Source organism: Mirounga leonina, unplaced genomic scaffold (assembly GCF_011800145.1).
Source record: "Mirounga leonina isolate KUSES-001 unplaced genomic scaffold, KU_Mleo_1.0 Mir_92, whole genome shotgun sequence".
Classification (NCBI taxonomy): domain Eukaryota; kingdom Metazoa; phylum Chordata; class Mammalia; order Carnivora; family Phocidae; genus Mirounga; species Mirounga leonina.
Window position 1 is genome coordinate 16,208,415 of NW_023270852.1, and position 22,949 is coordinate 16,231,363.

Consider the following 22,949-nt stretch of genomic DNA (forward strand, 5'->3'; position numbering starts at 1 on the left):
TGCTTTCCATATATATATATATGGCATGTGGAACAGGCTGGATTCTGTGGCATGCAAATAAAAATACTGTATTTTTTCCCACTGTCTCTCAAACCTGCCTGTTGGCTCTCCCTCTCCACCCCTGGAAGGGACCTTTGGTGGAGCCCAGCCTTCCTGCTCTATGTTAGGCATTAAGGGACAGTCTCATTTTAGGGCGTAACAGGTGAACTCAATCTGACCTCAGTAGGTCACCCTCACACCCAATTCAAAGTGCCCCCCCCCAGCTCAGGCACATTTCCGGATTTGGCCACTGGGAGGGGGAGGGGGTAGTGGGTTTCCTCTATTCCCTCCCTCCTCCCACTGCTCTATGTGGCTCTTCACCTCCAGAGTCAGGTTTAGATTGGGGGGGGTGGGGGGAGTGGACATAATATGACAACAGTAGGGCTTACCCGGAACTGCTAGAATCTGGCCTGGGGGTCCTCTCCCGGTGGCAATGTCCAAAACCTAACTTTCTCTCTTTGGGGTGTATTGTGGAGTTTTCAGTGACTTCCCTCCTTGCTAAGAAACAATTTGTTGACACGGGTGATGCCCGCTCTCCCAGCCGATGTCTTCCACCCTTCCCTCAACCCCAGACAGACACTTTCTGTGGCAGTCACCTGTTCCTGGCAGGCAGCAGACCCCTGGACTGGTCCTTGCTAAATGGTTTGTGCCCCACTCCATCCCAGGGTGTCCACTCTGGCCCACGGGAAACTTCTTTCTTTGCCTGCCAAACTCTGGCAAAGCAGGGTTGACCATGAAGCCCCCTCTCCTCTCCCTCCAGCCTCAAGGCTTCAGATGGTGTTTTAGGTGAGAATCAGACACACATCTCTCCGCCCCCAAACTCCAGGACTTGCCATGAGGAGGGGACAGTCTCCTTGCACACCAAGCCTGTCCTTCCAGCCCCTGCTTCCTCTCATACTTAGGCTGCAAGTGAACGCCCATCACAGAATTGGTTTGGGGCCATCCCTTTCTCCATTTCTGCATAGATGCCTTCAAATGTGGGGTGCTAGGCATCTGCAGTATACAACTTGGGGCCTCAGCACCTAACACAAAGAAGGTGTCCATAAATGGTACCAGACCCTTCTCTTCCTAAAACAAGGGAGGAAACAGAAGAGCAGAAAGCAGGGCTACACAAAGCATCAGGCAGAATGGAGTCTCCTCAGGCTCCCAGAGATGCACGGAAAACCAGGGGTTGGGAGGGATTCGTTTTTAATTAAAAAGCAGTTGAGGCCCAGCTATAAGGTATCATGACACTAATGGTCCAGGAAATCTGGAACCTTAAATCACAGCAATTTCCCCCTGGAGGGCAGGCCTGGGACCCCAGGATTAGATAGGGGGCTTGGTGTGTGCCAAGGCAGGAAATGCTGAAGGTGAGTTCAGATTCCTCCCTGCTAAAGCATTCAGATAAACAGCCGGTGAGAGCTCGAAGGCCCCGGAGTCCAGTTTGGCACCATCCTTTCACAGTTGGGAAACTGAGGCCCAGCGAGGGGTAGCTCCCGCCCAGAGTCACATAGAGAGCAGGGGCAAAGCCAGAACCAGAACCTGAACTGAAGGCTCTCTCCCTGTACCGATCCTGTGATCACACCCTAGGATGGATGCTTTCCCAACGATCCCCTGCCAGGCTCCTCCAGTGGGGTCTGGGGTCTGGGGTCTCGGGTCTGGGGTCGGGGACACTGCCAGGGTCACTGAGCTGAGAGATTTTTGTAGTTTCTGAAGAGTTCTTGGTGATGGTGGTAGATGGGGGTAACCTAGGGACCTCACCAATAGGATGAACCAGCTATCCCCCTGGGTCAGGGGCCACCCACACTTACATCATCCACGTGGTCCTCACCACCTGCCCGCACCGTCTTCCATCAGGAACTCACTGGGTGATTCTGGGAGACCTCGCCAGCCGCTGGGCCTCCACTCTGGCCTTGGTTTCACCCTCTATGGATGAGGAGGTCCAACTGGACCCTCTGTGGAGGTCCCTCGGAACTGACAACCTGTGATTCTATGAGTCTATTAGCCTGCCACTCCATCCCCCAAAGAGGGGCATTGTGAAGACAGAAAGCAACCAGCAGGGTGGGGTGATGATGAATGGGGAGACAGGAAGCATTCTGAGCTCCCAAGGAAAAACCGCAACATGGCCCCTAGCTGGGGATCCTTCTGCGCCCCCTAATTCTCTGGATTTCCTTCCTCAGGGCTGGCCTGAGCCAAAAGTCAGACACTTCATTCATTCATCCCACAAGGATTTATCACTTCCCTGGAATGCTCTGTGCTTCTACAAATCTTGAGATGTCTGAGACCATTTAGCCGAAGTGGGTGGGGTCTCCCTGCTGCAGCTGAGTGAAAGGCAAGCTGCCAAACAACCACTGACTTTTTTGGTCACATCAGTAGAGACTGTGCCCAAATCCAGGGAGGTGATTTTCTCAATCTATTCCATACTGACTGGATTCCTAGAGAGTGGTGACCTGTGTGGGAGTGGAATTGTGTGGTCAGAGGAGGTAACCAGGGAGGTGGGAGTTTTGGAACCCAGAACATGTGGAGAATGCTGAGGTTTCTGGGCCAGGTCAGCCTGGAGAACGGCAAACTTGGGACAAAGGTGCTAGTTTCAGACCTCTATAAGGATGTCTTGGGATAGATGGCTATATGTGTTTAGTGGAATTATAGACCTGAGAGCTAGAAGACCTTAGAGATTTCTGGTTCAAGATCTCTTCCCATTGCCTCCCTGACATAAACCCTAGTCCAGCTCACATACCTCCCGTGACAGGGAGCTTACTCCCCACCTGGCAGCTTCTTCCACAATAAGAAGACTCTGACTGAGAGAGAACTTTATTGGCTGTGCCCCCACTGGTTATATCTGCACTGACCTCTGCCAGATGCTGGGCTGGTACTTTCCCTACCTCCTTTCATGTAATTCTCACAAATCTGAGAAGAATGATAGCCTATTCTCTACAAACTCTGAGCCTCAGACCAATCAAGCAACCCCCAAAGTCCCACAGTTAATAAGGGCAGAGCGGGGATTTGATCTCGTGTCTCTCTGGTTCCAGCTTCGTTTACAACATAAAGCATTCACCTCTTTCCTGCTTCAGCCACACACAACCTCGTGTCCTTCTCCAAACCCATGATGCTCTTTCATGAGTCGCTGCCTTTGCCTAGTGCCCCTTCTGCCTGGAACGCCCTCCCTCCATGTCCACTTGAAAACTTTTGTTCTCAAGGTTATGTGTTTCTTGGTCATTGTTTTACACACACACACACACACACACACAGTGGCAGGAGCGGCCGTACTTAGCATACTTTATGACATACAGTAGGCCCTCCATGTTTGTCTGATCAATACATGAATGCATCAGTAATTCCAGTCCTCTACTCAGATCTCACCCACGGTGGGCAGTCTTGCTGGCCTCCTTCCTCCTGCCTCCAGAGCGAACAAGCTGGTTCTGGACTCCCTCAGCCCCACTCCCTGTCCCCCTCCCCACTCCCACATACCAGCAGGCCCTGGCATGTCCCTTGACCCCAGCATTGGCACAAAAGAGGGGCTCAGAAAGGAATGTGGAATGCGGTGGAACATTACACCCGCAGTGAAACTTACAGATGACTTTATCTAATCCCCTGTTGTCACAGAAGAGGAAACTGAGGCCCAGAGAAGACAGAGTTGAAAGGTTGGGACTCTAAGCTCTAAGTCTCTATCCCATGAGCTATCCTGACCAAAGAAAGATGCAGAGGAGGCCTGTGGAGGTGGAGGGCCCAAGCTGGCTCTGGGCTTTCAAGCCAGCCCCCCCTGCAGCTCAGCTAGCAAGGCCTGCCTCTGGGGCCCTGGAGGGGTGAGCCGGGGGTCAGGGGGAGTTATGCAGGCTCCTGCTTCCCCAGAGAGGCCTTTCATTTTCCAGGCCAAAGGCCTGCTGCTCCTGCTGGCTGGAGGAAGGGCCCCTGGTGGGTGCTGAGTGTGAGGCTGAGGTTCAAAGTCAGCCTGCAGCAGGCCTGGCCCTCAGCTTCCGCCATAAATTTACAACCCCAAAAAGGCCTGGCATCCTTGGGGGCTGGGGGTGGAGTTGGGGAAAGTTGCGGGGGGTGGTTTTCCGTGGCTGAAAATGCCTTGTTGGAAAGTCTGAGGAGGACGAAATAGCTCGTCCATGCCAGAGGAAGAGATGGGCCTGCCCTGGGGGCAGCAGAGCCTGTCCACAGGGACCCCCGTGGAGGCCGCTCAGGACAGACTTACCATCCGAGCCCCCAGCCGACCAGGCCACCTCCTGCTTTGCCCAGACTCCCACATTTCTTAGGTGAAGTTCAAACTCCTCGGTCTGGATTCAAAAAATAGGGGATCAGGTCAGCAAAGAGGGGAGATTGAGTCCTTACCCCCAGACTCTTTGGGGCTCCCTGGGGCTCAGAGCCATGCGGGGCTGGCAGAAGCTCCCAGTCCTGCAGATGGCAGCCAGGGCCGCAAAGTGGAGGCTCCGTGGCAGAGGTGGAGGCGGGACCAGCACAAGGGGCCCTTGATACATACTTGGGGAATGAGCCTGTCTGCCAGAGAAAAGAGCAAGAGAGGCCCAGCTCCTGGACAAGCCCTCGAGCAGCCTGTAGGTTGAGACTCAGTTCAGAGGGCCCACCTTTGCGCCCCTCCACACACGGCATCAGCACTGGCCTCTCCTGGTGCAGCAAGACCTGCATGAAAACCTGCCGGAGTCCCAGACGCAGGCCGGCACGTCCCACTTTTTGCAGAATGGGAAAGTGAAACTGAGGAGAAGGGAGTAACTCATCTCAGGCCAGTGAATGAGACAGACGGGTCACAAACGAGGCACCTGGTTCTTTATCCAGGGCAGCCCACGCAGTTGAATGATCGCCCCAGCCTGGGCTAGAGACCATGATAGAGTCACGACATTAGTGCTGCAGGGGACACTCGAGATTATCTTACCTCCCCCAGTGCCACCTCTGTGCCAGGCCCTGTCCTGGCCCTGGGGCCATGGGGGTGATCAGATCTGCCCCTGCCCTCCAGAAGGCCATTTCCCGGAGAGACAGATCCTGAGACAGACCCCCACATTCGGAGTGTTAAGTGCGGGGATAGGGAAAGAATCAGGCACTCTCTAGGAAAAATGGGGAGAAAGGCCATCCTGGACAGAACAGCAAGTGCAAAGGTCCTGGGGAGGGGAGGCTGCAGAATGGGAAAGTGTGCCAGCCAGAGAAAAGCAGGTGGATTCAGAGCATCCAGAGAGGAGGGGGGCCGGCAGGTTGCACAGAAGGAAGAGGGCCAGGAGATGAAGCAGGAGAGACAGGCAGGGGCTGGATTGGGAGGGCTCTGTGATTCCTTCACACAGTAAGTTGCCAGCCGAGCCCAGCCTATGTCCCAGGGGCCTGGCCCTCCCTGTACACAGCCACTCACCACAAAGAGCCACATGTCCCCTTGCCTGGGATAGTGAGAGACACATGCCAGGTCACGGGCCAAGGGCCTCCCCAAATGATCTCTTCAAGGTCCCTCCCTAGGGCCTTGGGAATCTGGGCTCAGCCAGACCTGCCAGGCCTTACCTTGGTTTCATTAGGGTCATTTTCTCCCAACCTGCACATCAGACTGAAAACAAACACAAAACAACACTCCTGGCTTCTTCTCCCCCCGCAGCTCCGGTGCTGCTTTTCCCACCGTAGAGGGGACCGGCCCCGGCACCCAACGCCAACCGCTATCCAAAACTCCCAGCGTGGGCTGGGCCTGAGGGCCAAGGTGCGGTGGGTCAGGCCTGCCCCGGCACTGAGGGAGGGGCCCGGAGCATAGAGTCCGTATAAATTAATTTAATTGAGCCCTATTATCACTTTGCTCCAAGCCTGCAAGTCTAATCTAGCGCTGAAGTAATTCATTGGGTGTGAATGTCCTGGAGCCAAGACTTCCCTCTGCTCTCGGAACAAACGCTCCTCGCTTGGCCCAGGCCCCCGGCCACTGCAGGCTGGCTCGGCAGAGGGGCTATGTGGGGAGCAGGGAAGGCAAGGGAGGCCTTAAAATAGCTCTTTACTTTGGCTGTATCCCCTGACTTTCCCAGAATGAGGCCCCGGTCCACACCTCCAATACCTACGCCCTCCAACTACACAGTCGCACATCAGGGTGACATTGCGGCCCTCACAGGCCCCAGAGATGGCTGAAGGGGTCCCAGGAGGCCTGGGTCAACCCTGATTTACTATGAGTCATTGGTTAAGTCCATTTCTTCTTTCTGTGCCTCAGTTTCTTTCCCTTCCTGCGGAATTTCCTGGCTTCTCACTTTAGTAGCTGTGTGACCTTAGGCAAGTTATTCGGCCCCTCTGAGACTCCGTTTCCTTATCTGCAAAACAGGGAATCCAAGAACGGTTATCTCCCAGGGTTATTAGGAGGATTAAATGAGTTAATAGGTATAACTACGCCTTCCATATCACAAGCGCTCGCTCATTGTTATTGTGAGACTCGGGTGGTGTGGGGGCAGGGAGCCCTTTGTGCAACTGTAATTGCTGAGGCCTAGGTACACACACCGTAGTTATAATTTCAGAAAAGTGGGAGGGAGCTGGGCGGTGTGGTTCCCACGAAACTTCTGTCCCAGGATTAGGGCACCTGAGAGCTGAGAGAATGCAGGTTGCCCAGCGTGGTGTTGTTATGATTAGATTTACATACTTTATGGTGCAATTATTCCAACCTTGATGCCAAGCTCATTAAGCAGTCAGGCACCATGAACAGAGCCCTCTGGGTTGAGCCCCAATCTGGAGGGGAGACATGGCCTTGGGGGCCCTTGGGGCCCTCGTCTGCGGGCAGAAGCAACACACTCATGCATGAATGCAAGTGGGCACACCGCACACCCACAGGGGCGCCCAGGTCCTGCTGAGGACCTTGTCAAAAAGAGGCAGGGACACAGGCCCTAAAGGGGGTGGGGAGGCTAAATATTTACTGGTCTGCCTACTTCCTCCCTTACCTACCCCGAAATACCAACCACACGTTGTAAGGCCCTCCTGTGCTCCAGGCCCCCTGCCTGTGCTCACTCCTGAACCACGTGGCATCCTGAAAGGCATTTGATTTATTCACACTAGTCCTAGTATTAATACCCATTTAATAAATGGGGAAAGCGAGAGTTGGCAGGTCCAACCAAAACCTCTCCCCAACAGGCATGAAACTCAAACCAAAGGCTCCCACCCACTAGAATCTGCTACCAAATTCAGGGATTGTAAGAGACAGTTGTTGTCTTTTGGGGATGTTGCTCGGGAAAATTGAGAGAACCCTGAGCTGGGAGTTAGGAGATCTGGGTGAGTTCCTTCACCTCTCTGTACCTCAGTCTCCCCATCAGAGCAATGGAGGTGACGGCCTCTCTCCCACTGGGCCCCTGTGTGAACTGGATGAGGCCACCGACAGAGCTCAGCACACATGAGGTGCACGAGGATAAGGCAGCCTCTAAACTCAGCCCCAGAGCTGCTGAGCCAGGACAACACTCAAGTAGCTCCTGACAAGCCCCAACCTCTGGTAGGAAGAGTCTTCTTGATAATAAATCCTTGTCCCCTACATCTATCCCTGAAAGAAGAATCTCCACAAGGAGCAGGGTGGTTGGAAATCAGCCCCCCCACCCCGTTGTTACCCAAGAGGGAACTTTTCTTGTTTTGTAGCCAGTGGCCATCCTGGGGGAAGTGGCTCTGTTCCCCCTTTCTTCCCTTCCCTCAACCCCCAGGGCTCAGCAGAAGCCGGGCACAAAGGGTCAGACAAGATTCATGTAAGCCTTGGTGGCTGCGGCAACTTTAACCTGTCTTACTTCCAACACACCACCAAGTGCAGGTTCTAGCTGACCTGGCTGGTCCTGGGCTCAGGGGATTTTCTCTCCACCCTCCTGGATGGCTGCCAGAGCTCTGGAAAAGTGGCAGTGGCTCAGGTCAGGGACCCCCTCCCGGCTCCCACTCCTACCTTTCACTTGGAATTCTCTTCTCCTGACTAGGTGCCTACCACCCACCATTTATTTTGTAGACACCACTCTGCAAGTCACCACAACTCAGCAATCCCAGCCTCAGTCTCTTCATCTTTAGAATGGGCTAATAAACTGCACCTCTTCCCAGAGTTGTGAGAACTACCTGCTAATGTCCATAGAGCACAGGTGAAGCGCTTGATAAATCCTTCCAGATGGCTGGGGAGTTGGGTGCTTTGTTTTGTTTTGTTGTTTAGCCTGTCTAACCCATGAGCTTGGGAATGGCAGGGCCCAGCTGTGGCTTGCCTATCTTTCTCTTAAAACATATTCCTTACATCACCTGCTGGCTCTCAGCCAGTACCCAGGCCATGCCTCTGAAGGGTATGGGAGGCCAGGGACGGCACTGAGGCCCCAAGTGAGGACAGTATGAGGCTGTGAACCACCAGCAGGAGGCCTGAGATCTCCCCCTTCCCTCTGTGCCCCAGAGGTGACTTCGGCAACACCTCTCTGAGCACCAGGTGAGACCATGTGGCGGAGGGACCTGGTCCCTCCCTGCCCCTGCACCGGATCATTGGATTACTTAAGTACTCCTAAGACCCACTGGGGCTAGACTGCCTCCACAGTGCCCCAAGGGAAAAGCTGATGCCAAGGGCAGACAGGACATTTGGGAGTAGACATTATCTGAGGCTGAGAAACCATGCAACCACAGAGCCATCAGAGGCAAATCTCGGAACCTCTGTGAGCTCGTTTCCCCACATGTGCTGGGTCGGCCAGGTCCCTCTTTAGGACCGAAGGGCCAGGAGGGCTGCCTCAGCTGTCAGCCCTTTGGGAGACTAGCTCTGCTGAAGACAACTGTCTCACCCCCTCCTAGGAGGTCACATCCCCTCCTAGGGCCAGGCTTTATTAACAACCGATCAATTTGCCCAGCCCCTGTTACCCCAGATTGGGACAATTCAGAGGCTCCTCCTAGTTCTAGAGCCCCCATGGGGTCAGCAGAGGCCTTCGTGAGACTAGATCACAGCCTTGAGGGAGGGAGACAGTCAGAGAGTACACAGAGGAACCTAACTAGATTCAGGAGGTCAGGTAAGACAGCTCCAAGAAGGCAATGGAAGGAGGAAATTGGCCCCCAGTGGATGCCCTGAGGTGAGGGTGGAGGGGGCTCTGAGGCAGGAGTTTGAGGAGCAGGAAGAAGGCCAGGTGTAAAGGCAATATAAGGCTGGAAAGGTGGCAGAGCCGGACACCAACCCACAGACCATGGTGTTCGTCTGTGGGCAATGCGGAGCCCGGAAGAGTTTCAAGCAGACGTGGTCAGCTCTGCATTTTGGAAAGATGTCCCACTGCCACGTGGAAGATGGGCAAGAGGGACCCGCTGGGCAACTGTCCTGATCCCAGGACAACTTTAGTGATGAGCGTTCAATGAGGGTAGTGATGGAAGAAAACTGGAAAGAATGGACACTTATTTGGAGGTAGTATCTCAGAGCTGACCACTTGTTTGTTGAGGTGTCACAGGTGAGGGAGAGGGACAAGGGAGTCTGGGAAGATGCTGAGAGGGCAGGCGTCATTCACTGGCCGGGGAAAGCTGGAAGAGAAAGAGGCCGGCTGTGGTGGTGCTCAAGTGTTCCTGTTTGAGGAGCCTATGAGACACCCCAGCGCTGAAGTCCAGGCGCCTGTGAAACAGAAGAATCTGGATCTGGGGAGGAATGTCCAGGATGGGGACAGAGATGGGGGGGGGGCAGCTTGGAGATGGAGTGCGAGTCCTCCAGGGCAGGGGCCCTGTGGGGGTCTGCTCTACGATCACAGCGTAGCCGAGGCCTGGGACAGTCGGCCTGCCGGGTAAATGAGAGAACCCTGGGCTCTCTCAGGTTGTGATGCCCGCAGCTCAGGCCTGAAAAGTGGCAGGTACACAGGATGCCTACTGCTGCCACCACCCGGGCTATGAGGCCGGTGGGGGGAGTGAGGAACAGGCGATGGCCCGGGCCCCATTTGTGCGGAGGCTCAGAGACAGGCAGAGCCGGGGGGGCTCCTAGGCTGGCACATTGTCCTCAGTGGCCCCTCCATCGCTCCCGGCATCCTCAGGGCCACTGGGCAAGTTATCTTCCCAAAACAGATAAAGAAATGAGACCCAGAGGAAATTACCCACTTGCCCAAATTCACAACTTCTGGCGGCACTGGGGATTAAAATAAACCAGTCTGGAGTTTACAGCTTGATTTCAGACTCCCGGCGAGGCCGCTGGGCACTGAGCACTCAGGGCCAGTCCAGCCCCTTCCTCTGCAGATCCCACTTTCCTGGGTGACCAGATGAAGACTGAGAGGCTGGCACCCTGGGCTGTGGGGAGAGCGTCTGGCGAGCGGCGCAGGCTTGGTAACCTGCAGAGCGTGGCAGACGCTGTCTGACCCTGGGGCCGGACTATGGAGCCTGTCCCCAGCAAGCCCCGGCTGATGTCAATGGGTCTGCTGGCTGAGCAGTGCTGCTCGGGGTGGAGAGAGCAGAGCTGAGATGGAGCATTTCTGGGGTGAGGGGATATGCAGCAGCGTGGAGCTAAAGCAACTTGATGGATCCTTCCCCTACTCTCCCCCAGTGGCGCTTAGGGCTAAGTGGACAGGGACAGCAGGGCAGATTTGTGCTGAGCACCTGCGGGTGCACTCAGCCCTGCCCTCACTGCTGGTTTCTGAGGGACAGCTGGGAGGTCCCATTACTCCAGTGGACAGATGGGATGTTTGAAACCAAAGTGGAACACGGCTTTGACCAGTGTCAGCCGGCCAGCTGGTGCAGAACTGAGGCCCCAGGCTTGCCAATTGGGAGTATTTGTGCTGCCTGTCTCTTCATTCATTCATTCATTTCTTCGTTTGTTCGTTCATTCCTTCACTGGTTCAACAACCTTCCTTCCTGGCCTTGTAATGGGAGCTGCAGACAAGCCCTGCCCTCAGGGAACTCCTGGTCTGATGGGAAAACAACCACATAACTAGTCAATGACAACATGAAGCTTGTGTGACAATTCACAAGGCCGGGGGAGTCCAGAGAGAGGCCCACTCCAGGCTCTGGTGCAAGGTGGAGTCTGTAGGAGAAGAGGGGCTCCTAGGGGTGTATTCCCAGCTGAGCAGGGAGGACAGAGGTAGGAGAGCAAGACACAGGAGCCCATGGAGGGGACACCCCGCTGTTAATTCAGCCTCTATCCAAATCCTGGCCCTCTTCCCCTCCTTAGACTTGCCATGCCTACCCTTCAATGGTGGGGGACAAAGGGAGAGGAAATGACACCCCAGGCCACCTGGGTGGCTCAGTTGGTTAAGTGACTGCCTTCGGCTCAGGTCATGATCCTGGAGTCCAGGAATCGAGTCCCGCATCGGGCCCCCTGCTCAGCAGGGAGTCTGCTTCTCCCTCTGGCCCTCCCCTCTCTCATGCTCTCTCTCTCAAATAAATAAATAAAATCTTTAAAAAAAAAAATGACACCCCAGCTAGTTGTGAAGGACAAGGGTGGCTCTGCCCTCAGGTCCCCCAGGGGCACCTCTTCTCTGGGCAGGGGCCTAAATGCCAATAAGGGCAGGTCCTCATCCAGCACCCTAGCTGCCAAGAACTAGTTCATTTACTCACTCATTCCTTCAACAAATATTTATTGAGCCCCTACTATGTGTTAGCTGAAATATATGATTATTTTCACCAGTTACAATCACTTGAAGAAAAAACAATAACTATCTTTCCCCAAACACAAATGGGGGCATTCAAGTTCTGGTTCCCCCACTTGGTAGCTTGGCAGCTTGGCAGTTTGGGGTCTCATCAGGGATGGTGACACGCACACCACACAGAGTAGTTTTCTGGACTGCCAGAGAAGGCATTCACACCAGGTACCAGCAGGAGCTCAGTAAATGTTTGTCCCCTCTCCCCCTGACCAGTGGGGTGAGCACCCTCAGTGTGCCCTTCCCTGGGAAGGGAGAGGATGTTTCAGGGATGAGGCAAGCCTGAGGAAGAGCCAGGAGGCCAGGAACAGAGACTCTGCAGCATGTTAAGACTTGCCTGATTTCCCTACTTGGGGTGGGATGATGCTTTGCCCCTCATGAGCCCTGAGGCAAGCTGGTGGTACCTGGGGAGCAGTGACCAGAGGCCCCAGGATCCAGAATGGGGTGTCTAGAAGAGGTGATCCATCTTGACGTTGATGACCCAGGAGAAGAGTTACCTTCCAGAAGTGGCTGGACCCCTTGGCGGAGTCAGGGAGAAGACCTGACGAGGACCCCATGGGAGCCCCTGGGAGCAAGCCTCCCAGAGAGAGGATGACCTCATCAACTGGTATGATGGCAGCGGGCGGGGAGGCGTCGGGCTGAGCTGAGTGTTGCCACGAGGCAGACACCCCACTCCTAGCCAGCAACTCCTCACACTGCCCTGCCCCAAACACATCCCCAAGCAGATGACTGCAGCTAGGGGGAAGTTCTCCAGCACTACCAGGAATGCATTTAAACCAGTAAGACATTTTGAACACTCCTTCCTAGGGGGTGCAGGTTAAGGCAGGGCTGCTCAGCTGCGGGGGTTGTACCAAATGACCTCCCAAGGGTTCCCCCAAAGAATCTGAGTCAAGTCTCGGAACAACAAGAGGGAATGTGCTTTGAGTCGCCACCAAATCAGACTGGGAATCAGGAGACCTGGATTCTGCGCTTGGCTAATTGTGGGACTGGGCAGACACAGTCCCTCTTTGAGCCTCAGTTTCTCCTTCAGATAATGAAGGGCTCAGGCTTAAGCCCCAGGGCCCTTCTGTTTCTCACTTCTGTGAAACTTCAAGACTGGGCATGCAGACACAGGGGCCCTGGGGGACTCCAGGCTGGAATTTCCCTTATTGGTGCCTAGACCACACCAACATTGTGCAGCACATTGAAGAGAGTTCCATTGTCGACACTGGGACCCAGAAACCTGAGAACTTCTACAGGCCCTTCCTTTTGCCCAGCCCCAGCCCCTGGGCTTCTCTGCAGCAAACATTCGCAGCTTGTTACCACGTCCTGCCTTCTGCGGGCAGCCTTACCTCTGGCTTCCCGGCTTCTAGCCTGCTGACCACAGGGCTCCTTGGAAAGTCTTGTTATTTTGGCCCGGCTTGATCCCAGACCATGAGCCACCCGCCTTTCCCTGGATCACCAGGTCAACCTCTTCCTTGGCTTCCAGCCACTGGTCTCTGCCTCAGAGCTGCCACATGAATACTTCTGGTCCCTGCCTGGCTCAGAACAGCTGGGGGCTCCCCATGCTCTAAGACAGGGTGGAAGCCTTATTTCTTGAGGGCTCTCTGCCCCAGGCACCCCACATGGCCTCCTGATGGCCCCAGAGTAGCCTTACTCATACCCTCGGGGACATGTGGCTCCCACTGGCCTGCAGCCCCCTTCGACTGTGGCCTGAGGCCTTACTGTGCCCACAGCCTGCTGAGCTAGGTTTCACTCACTCATTCATTGGCCATGTGACCTTCTGCACTTCCATCACCTCTTCTGTACGATGGAGATGATAACTGCAGTCTCTGACCCGTCCACGCTGTGGTGATGTTGAGGCTGTGTGTGCACGCAGTACCTGGCCCACAGCAGTGTGCAATCGTCTGCTAATGTTCCTCCCAGTGTACCTCTCCTCTGTCATTCACCCCAAAAGACTGAGCTCCAATAGGAGGCCAAACCCTGTGCCAGGGTCCCCACCCAGCAAAGGAGACGGGCACAGGGGCACCTAGTCACACACTGCAATCACAGCCATGGAAGCCTAGGAGGAGCACCTGAGCCCCCACATCTCAGAGGGCCCACTGAGTGGTAGAGGATGAGCAGGAGTTTGACCCTACGACAGGGAAGGCAGGAGCAGCATGGGCAAAGGTGTGAGGGGCTCAGAGCAGACTTGCATGGCTGAGGCCTGGGAGAGGGAAAGGGAGAGGGCCTTGCTCCCAAGGCCTGGACTGCTGGACTAAGGCACCTCCAGGGTGGTGGGGCAGGGAAGGGCTTCCGCAGGGGAGGGTGATGGTTGGATCTATGTGTGAGAAAAATCCTTGGACTGGGGTGGGGGGAGGTGTGTGCTGCGCGTTGGGGGAGAGGCACAGGCAGCCGTAGAAGAAACCCACAGGGCAGGAGGGCAGGAACCTGTGAGGAGGCTAGGATAATGGTCCTGGCCAGGCAGGTGGTTGAGGACTGAGTGGGATGGGGAAGTGTGGCAGGGATGGCAAGGAGGAGGTGAACTGGCGAGGGGCTTAGGAGGAGGAAAGGACAGGATGACCTGCCAATCTAGCACGCTGGAAGCACCCCTCAGCTATTAACCCACTCAGGCAACCCCTCCCTCTCCGGGCCTCCATGAAATGGGCCAGAAGAGCTGCGGAGGCTCTCCCAGTTCACACATCCTGCGGCTCTGTAGAGCAAAGCAAGTGGCTTTCCCAGCTTCTGGAGGAGGGAGAACAAAGCCCAGCCCAGCCTAGCCCAGCCCTTCTCAGAGCCTCATCAGCAGACGATGGGGTCCAAAAGCACCTGGAGAAGGGGTCTCAGCCCCCTAGGTGAGGTACAGGTAGCCCCGCCCCTGAGGCTGGATAAACAGAGCTTCAGCGCCACCTACTGCCCACCTGGGAAGAGAGGCCATCAGCCCCTGGGGCCTGGCTCTGACCTAAATAACTCCCCGTGGATTGCAGGACTGCTATCCCCCAGGGCTCAGTGCCTTCTGGGAGCTAGGGAACTCCACCAGAAACTGACCAAGGGCAGCAGTGGCATCTCAGGGGCCATCCAGCCTATTCCCTCTTGTCCAAGGTAGACAAAGGGGTCCTGACTTGCTTAAATAGGAAGTCCTCAGCAGCAACTCATGCCTTCCCATCCCTGGCCTTAAAATCTTTCTGTTATCTCACTCTGTTACTAACTTCTATCCAAAAGCCCCAAGACAAGAAGTTTCAGGAGACACTGTAGAGGACCTTGTTTGTTTTCCAGGGTGACCAACTCTAGTGGAGGAACAAAAAAGCTCACTCACTAAGCACATACCATATGCCAGTCATACAGAATCCTAATCCTTCAAGGCAGGATTATTATCCCCATTGTACAGATGAAAACGAGGCTCCGAGTAATGACTGACTTTCTCAGATCATAGAGTAAAGTCTGCAGGAGAGCTAAGATTCTAATGTGATCCTAACTACCATGCGGGGCTCCCTTGAAGACTGATGCACACAAATTAATTCTAGAACTAATCAAAACAGAAACAACCAAATATAAGCTTTGATGTTCTGAGATCCATAAGGGAGCAGGGAAAGCTTCCTGGAGGTGGTGAGGTAAGACATTGAGTGAGGCCCTAAATCCAAACTGGATAGATAGGGAAGGAGGAAGATTTTCCAGGAGGGACTCATTGTGGGAGGAGGCACCATCTTCCTTCTTGCTCCCTACTTGTTATCCACCCATCACTCACTTCCTGATCCCCACATCCAGTCTATCATATCACAGAGCCCTACCAATTCTACTAAGAAATTCTCCAGTCCATCCCTTTTTCTCCATTTCCACTGCAGCTACCTTGGCCCAGCCACCATGACCTCTGCCTACAGACTTCTCACCGATGTCCCTGCAACCCCTCAATTCCACCTCCCACACCAAGCCAGAGTGGTCTTTCTTAAAAGCAAATAAATAATCTGGCCAAGTCACACGTTCTGCTAAGAACCCTACAGCATAGCATAATTTATAAGACCCTGCTTCGTTGGCCCTTGGTGGTCTTTCCAGCCCCTGACACTTTGCCTTGAACTCAGTACATACAGTAATGGTAATTTCCTCCAAATGCTACCCTGTTGGCCGTTGCATACTCTGTTCCCTCTGTCCGTTGTATTCTTTCATCTTTCAGAGCTTAGCTTAAATATCTCCAGGAAGCCTTCCCTGACCCCTGGGTCGAGTGGGGAGCCCTCCTGCAGATTCCCGTGGTGGGTCTGGTTGCTTCCGCTGCCCACGCCCTGTGCATCCTGAGCGCTAGGCTCCCAAGTCCCTTGCCCGGTATCCGCGCGCACATGCGCCCCTCGGCTGGGCAGCGCGGTGGAGCGGGGCGGACTCCCGCCCAGGCTTCTGCGTGCAAGGTTCCGCGGCGGGGCGGGGCGGGGCCGGTGGTGGGGTGGGGGTGGGTGGGGAGTGGGCCAGCGCCAGAAGGCGCGCTGGAAAGTCCGTTTCCACCCCCTCCCCTCCAGGCCCAGGGAATATTTATGGGCCGCCGGAGGGCAGGCAGGGAAGGAGGCGGGGGCACGACTGCCCGGCAGGCGGGATGCGCCGCGCACTCGGGTTCCCTGCGGTCCCCGGTGGGCGGGCGGCGCGTGCGGAAAGCAGCCCGGGGCCCCCAACCTCAGGGCCTGTCCGCAGCCGATTAGGAGGCAACCGCAGCCTGGAGTCGGAGAGTCCCCAGCTGTTTCCTTCCACTCCGGCGGGACGGGGCGGGACGGGGCGGCCGGATGGAGGTGGGAAGGAGCCTGGGGAGGGAGGCAGGTGTGGAGCTCTCCGTGCTACCGGGGTGAGCAGACCACGCGTGACTTGGCCCATTTCACAGGCGTTAAACTGAGGCAGTCCTGAGACAGAGCCAGGAAGGGTGGTGCTGACTCCTGGGTCTGTGCTCTGACCACTGTGCCATTTGGCATCACTGTAGGCCGAGGGCAACTCACTCTTAGGTGAGCACAAGGATCACGGGGACAGCTGTTAAAATGCAGATTTTTAGGACCCCATCTCCCACAGATTAGGTAGGCCTAGAGTGGGACCCAAAACAAACAGGTAGGCCATACACCACATATTGTGAAATCCTGGGGAAGAGAGATTTTAGAATAGGAAGGCTTCCCTCAACTGATGGCCAGGATAAAGCAAGCAGGGACGGGGTAGGGGAAGCAGAGAGCCTGAACTTAGAAGAGATGGGTTTGAATTCTGATTGTCCGCTGGGTAACCAGGAGTTGGTGATTAACCTCTCTGTGCCTTGATTTTCTCTTGCCAAACGTGGGGATAACATTCAGCCCACAAGTTTCTGTAATATCAAAGAGATTTGCAGAAAAGTGCTTTGCAACTAAACCACTACCATCTTTATTATTTGCTGTCACTGCCAATCCTCTAGGCAAGGAGAGAAGCCTGTCTGATGTGGTGATGAGCTCAGAGGCCACCTCCTCCGTAAAGCCCACCCTGATTCAGTCACTTGGGATGAAGCCATCCTTCCTCTGAATTGCACACCACTCAATATCTTTACTCCTATTTGGTACTCCTTTCCTGTGCCTGGGGCTGACTGTGCAGTATATGTGCCTTATGGTCCCCCCACCAGAATGTGAGCTCCTCCTTTGGGGCTCTTCAGAATTAACAATAATGTCAAAAGGGGTTCGGTGGTGCAGAAAGACCTGAGTTCAAATCTCAATCCTTTCACTCACTAGCTGTGGAATCTTAATCTGTGGATACCCCCTGAATCTCTATAGGTGTAAAGTGTAAAGGTTTAAATGGGATAATGTTTGTAAGGTTCTATATAATGTCTATCACTCAGTAGACCCAACTTGGGTAAAACCAGATAGAAGCTTGGGAGACTGAGGAAAGCATCACAAAGGATGGCTTTTGGCCTGGACTTTGAGAGCCAGGAAAGGTCTTATCAGGTAAAGAACTAGAGGGGAAGGCTCTCTTCCATATGCCGGTTACACTGTTTACTTCTATGAATTGGCAGCAGAGAATTCCTGCTCTAAAATGCGTTGTTTCTATTCATTTAAAAATTGAAATAGGATAAGGATAGAAAGTTGAACACACACTGTAGCCTTTCCTAAAACCAACTAAAACAACAGTAAAGGGATTTATCAAAATATTAGAAACCAGACACAGTCAATAAAGAATAGTAACTGACTGAATCCTAAACAGGCAACAAAGAAAGTTGAAAAGCAGCCCAATTTACACCGTAAAACCTCCAGATGGCTCAGGAGTTGGCTGTACCAGGTACTTCTGGAAATTGGGTGGGTGGGGAGGCTTAAAAATAGGAAGATTGTTTGAAAATCTGTTCAAGAAGCAATTAGACTGGGGTGCCTGGGTAGCTCAGTCAGTTAAGCATCTGCCTTTGGCCCCATATGGGGCAACCTGCTCAGTGGGAAGTCTGCTTCTCCCTTGCCCTCTCTCTTTGCCCCCTCCCCAGCTCGTGCTCTCTCTCTCTCTCTCTCACACACACACACACACATTCTCTCTCTCTCTCAAACAAACAAATAAAATCTTAAAGAAAAAAAGAAGCAGCAGTTAGGCTCCCAGACACCGTCCTTACCTGGTAGAATACTAAAGGCCCATTCTCAGAAGAGAGTAGCAGGGGATCTCTATTCTGGGGGCACTCTGACAATGGGAATCAAATAATGACTTATGTATTCAATATTGAAGTCTCCAGTCTTTTTTCTCTATTCAGCTATCCAAACTCTGGCTGCCAGGAAGTACCCCCCAGACAGGAGATTGAAGGAGTTTTTTCTTGACCAGCTCAGCAGAAAAGACAAGGAATGGCCCAACCAGCTCTATGTATTCAGCCCCAGTCATGACCACATGGTATCAAGTCTGTGTTTTAGAGTCCCAGTTTTAAATATAAGCTGACTGCAAAGGATGACTAAACATTTGAGGAAAGCCTCTAGTAAGAAAGAGGTTAGAACACACTTCAGGGGGAAAAAAATCTTGGAAGATAGCAACTATGCAAAAAACAGAAGACTTGAAAGAGAAAACTGTCATTAATATCCTAAGAGATGAGGTATTGCACCAATGAGCAAGAATGGAAGGCTACAAAAAAGAACTCTTGGAAATTAAAAATATGATTGCAGAAAATGAAAAACTCAAATGAACTATTAGATATAAATTTGAGAAAATGAGCAAAAAGGCTAAGCAATGGAAAGCAGAAAAGACAAGATAATTAGAGGACTAGTTTAAGGGAACTCAGCATCTGAATAACAGGAATTCTAGGAAGAAGCAGTAGAGAAAATGTCCTAGAACTGAAATACATGAGTTTCGGACTGAAATGACCCACTGAGGACCCAGCACTGTGGATGAACATTGATTGATACCATGACATCAAAATTTCAGAACTCTGAGAACAAAGAAGATTACAAAAATTTCCAGGTAGATAGAAGAAAAAAAGAAGCAGGCTTCATGCAAAGGATTAAAAGTCATACTGGCATTGGATTTCTTAATAGCAAGATGGGATCTAGGAGCCAATGGCAAGGTGCCTTGAAAATTCTGAGGGGAATTATTTCCATCCCAGAATTCTATGCCTAGCCAAATGATTATAAAGAGTGAAGATAGAATAAAGACATTTTTAGTCATGTGAGGTCTCTTTGCCCGTGTTCTCAGGAAGCTGCTGGAGGATGTGCTTCAGCAGAAATGAGCAAGTGAGTAAACTGAGAAAGAGAAGCACATGGTATCTAAGGAAGAGAAGATGCCATGGGGGTGGGGGGGTGGGGGGCAGAGGTCCCCAGGCCAATGGTTGTGCAATAGAAAGCAACAAATCCCGACTGGAACAAGGACGGAAGATTCTGAAGATATTTCTTCAAGAAATGAAATTGGTAGACGATCCAACACATTTAAGCATATTGAGAGGTTACATAACTGTACTTGTTATGCAGGAAAGGAAAAGTAATCACAGAATATTACACGGCTCACTTGTCAGCAGCATTTATGTGGCCTAATAATGCAAACAGTGAGTACTCTTCCAACCAAACTTGTGATGTAATTATACAGGACAAGACAGATGGTGGGGGACACAAAAGGGACATGTGGGTATAGAGAGAGCAAGGAGAAAGAAGTCTAAAACTAAAACATCAAGAAGTAGCAATGTAAGTAAATGGAGTTGAAAGCAGTTACCTCTGTAGAGCAGAAAATACGTGTGCGGGCACGTGTGTTTTAAGCCGAGGGACGGCTGCTTTCCGTTGCAAGCCTTGTAGGCTTTCTAAACTAAACTACATGCGTGTGCAATGAACTTTTTTTTTTTAATTGAGTGACAGCAAGCCCCTAAGCCAAGGCCACTAGTGGCAGGAGGGCAGTCGTTTTCAGCAGAAGGCTTAGCCCAACAGTGACCAATACTGAAATGCTAGCAGGAGAGGAACATTCTGGGGGACTCTGGGGAGCTGAGTGGATGGAATGTAGTTCATCCATTGAGAGCAAATTCAAATACCATGCCTTCCAGAAGCCTTCCATGGTCCCTGCCACCTCAGTGACACTTCCTTTCCCCCATCCCTTATCCCACTCCCATTACTGTGATCACTGTCTAGCTTCATCTGTAGATATTTTTTCTGGCCTTACCTGTCCAACCAGGCTGTGAACTCTCCAAGGACAGTGACTGCAGCCAAGTGGCACAGAGAAGCTGCTCAATAAATATTTGCTGAATGCGTGAATGGTCAGTATGCAGTGAGGGCTGGGTACATGCTTATTGAACAGAATAATACTTAATACTTATTGAACAGAAAGGCTCTTTTTCCTTACAATCACCCTTCCCTATGTTTTTGGCACAAAGCACGTTCTTGATAAATGTGCATTACCTTGGTGGAGCGGATGTGGCCTCCTGGACTCCCCGCCTGCTGTGTGATTTTGAACGAATTTCTTAACCTTTCAGAAAGGTGCCAGGATTTCCTCCTATATCAATAAAAAGATAAAAGAGGTCGAGAATGATCTCCTGGGTCTGGGAAGCATGACCTACGAATTGGTTGGGGTAGAAGGGATGGCCACGTTGGTGCACAAAAGAGCCCTTAGGGATTCTTAGGTGTCCAGGAAGGCGAGTGGGTGGAAGGGCCGAGAAATGGCTAATGAAAAGCGGCTGGAGAGAGGTCTGAGTGGGAGAAATGATTCATCTCCTGGAATCTCTTGCCCAAAGCCACTCCTCTTCACTGTCCCTTGGCCCTGGCTCTCGGCAGCCAGCAGTGCTGAGTTCCACGTCTGGATTGGATATTTGGCCAGATTCTCCTTATCCCCTGGCATTGGTTAGGCAGAGTTCCAGGCCAAGCCTCCTTCCCTCTGGTTGGTGCAGCTCCAAAGACACCAGCTCCAAGGGCTCAGACAAATGGCAGAATGCTCACACTGCATGGGGACATTAGATCATCTAGCCCGGCAGGTCCCCAAATGTTAGGTTTTACAGATGGGTACATTTTAAATAAATAGTGGGAGAACAGAGTTGCCAACTTCTCACTTTGCTTGGGAAGGAACATTCAAAAAAGAACTATCACTATGTTCTGTTTCTTGATCTGGGTGGTGGTTACCCAGTGTGTTCACTTAGTAGAAACACATCAAGCTAGACACATGTGAGCATGACTATTCTATGTATCTGACTTTGTAAAAAATTTACTCAGAGAACTACCATGTACTATCATACCATCATTTCATCTGAAAAAAAAAAAAAAAAAAAGACATTTCAGTGCTGTAAATGGCATATAAAATGGGAAAGGCATAATCTCAATGAAGGACAGTCGTGAGTTTACAATAGCATACTTTATATGATGATAGTGAAAAAATGACATGTTAAAAAGGATAGTAAAAAATATGATAGTACAAAAAAATTTCCAGGGGAGAAAACAATCAAAGCTTTATTTCACAATATTATTCACACACTGGTTTTGTCAATTTAGGGATTCAGACAGGAAGAGTTCTATATCCAGCTCATTCTTAAGCTTTATTGCTGTTGTTGAGGAAAACCCTGTTTTACTTGGTTATCTGGAAGGAAATGGAAACCGTACCCAACGGAGTCCCACTGATTTTAGAATATTCCATGAGAGCTGAGAGATGCTGAGGACCGTGGGACACAGAGCCAGCAGGTGCCCTGATCACCCGGTGCAGAGCAATCAGACCTTTACCTGAAACTGTGTGGGAGCCCCAGGCAGTCCACCCACAAGTTTGTGGGCACCATGCCTCTATCAGACTCCCTTATGAGAAAACTGAGACCTAGAGACGGGAGGTGATTTAACCAAAGTCACACAGTAAGTTAGTGAAGCTAGGGGGGCTAGAACCCAGGTCTCCTGCCTGTCAGTCCCTTCTCTTCCCCCACTCACCCTGGCTCTGGGGCTCCTGGTAGCTGCTTCTCTTGACCCTGAAAACTGCTCCCAGGTCCTGCCATGTTGCCATAAACTGTCCAGGGCTCCAGCTCTGGTAGCCAGACATGGGCCAGGGCTGGGCTGCAGAAGATCAAGTTACCTGCTTGGAGAGGGTCCCCTTCAGGAGCCAGCCGCTCTCCAGCTTGGCAGGAGGACAACTGGGCGAGCGGGGCTTATGGAAGATGCCAGAGCTTCTACAAAGGAGGGCTTCAGCCATCCAACACCTCCTTGGGGCTGCTGTCACCAAACCCAAGTTGGCACCCTGGCTCTGGGCAGAGGATGGCGGGGGTGGGTAGAGGAGGGGGAGGTTGTTCAGAAGGCTCTGCCAGGCAGGAGAAGGTGGGGTGCTTGGCCTCTGCAAGACAGCTTCTTTCCCACCTCGAGGGCTTTGTCCAGGCCATTCATCCTCCTGCTTCTCTCTCCTCACAGACATGCCCGGTCTCTAACAACTCTGCAAAGACTTTTTGATTAATGATGCCATGAAGTGACTGCTTCAAAGGACCATAGCCTGGTCTACTCTTTGGGCCTTTGTCATCTAATCTGTGATGTGGTTGGTTGTGAGTATGTGACTATCTCTAAAGTTCCTGTCAGCACAGACAGTGAGCCTCTCAGGTCAACTCTGATGGGTAGGCTCCCAGATGAGGATGTGGACCCCTGGTAGCCCAGGTGGCTGATTCTAATCCTGAGCAGAGGGGTGGGGACCCTTAATTTCTCTACCATATGTCAGAGTGCCTCAAAGTAGGAAGAAAATCCAGTTAACCATACGTTCCAGGTACTTGGAAGGTCTCAATAAATATTTGTTTAAAGGATGAAAGAATATTGAGGTTCAGTTTAAGATTATTTTAAAGAAAAGTCCACTGCTTAAAAAAGAAAAATCAAAGACCTAGTCCAGCTGCCCTTATCTGACAGAAAAGGAAATAGGCCCAGTTAAGGCCCTTTCTTGCTGCAAGTATCATGGGAAACACACAGGGCTGGATGGGTGTCCTGAGCCCAGCCACTTGAGCACTGTTCTTTTTATTAAAGATTTATTTATTTATTTATTTATTTATTTATTTATTTATTTATTTATTTATTT

General features: G+C 52.2%; 1 long non-coding RNA gene across 2 annotated transcripts in view; it reads right to left on the bottom strand.

Annotated features, from left to right (window-relative positions):
• Positions 1-22,949, bottom strand: part of LOC118004092 — a 38,777-nt gene that overhangs the window by 4,065 nt on the left and 11,763 nt on the right. For both annotated transcript variants that reach the window (XR_004677476.1, XR_004677475.1), the window contains one exon: positions 20,333-20,426. This is a non-coding gene — a long non-coding RNA (uncharacterized LOC118004092). The remainder of the gene's footprint in view (positions 1-20,332; positions 20,427-22,949) is intronic.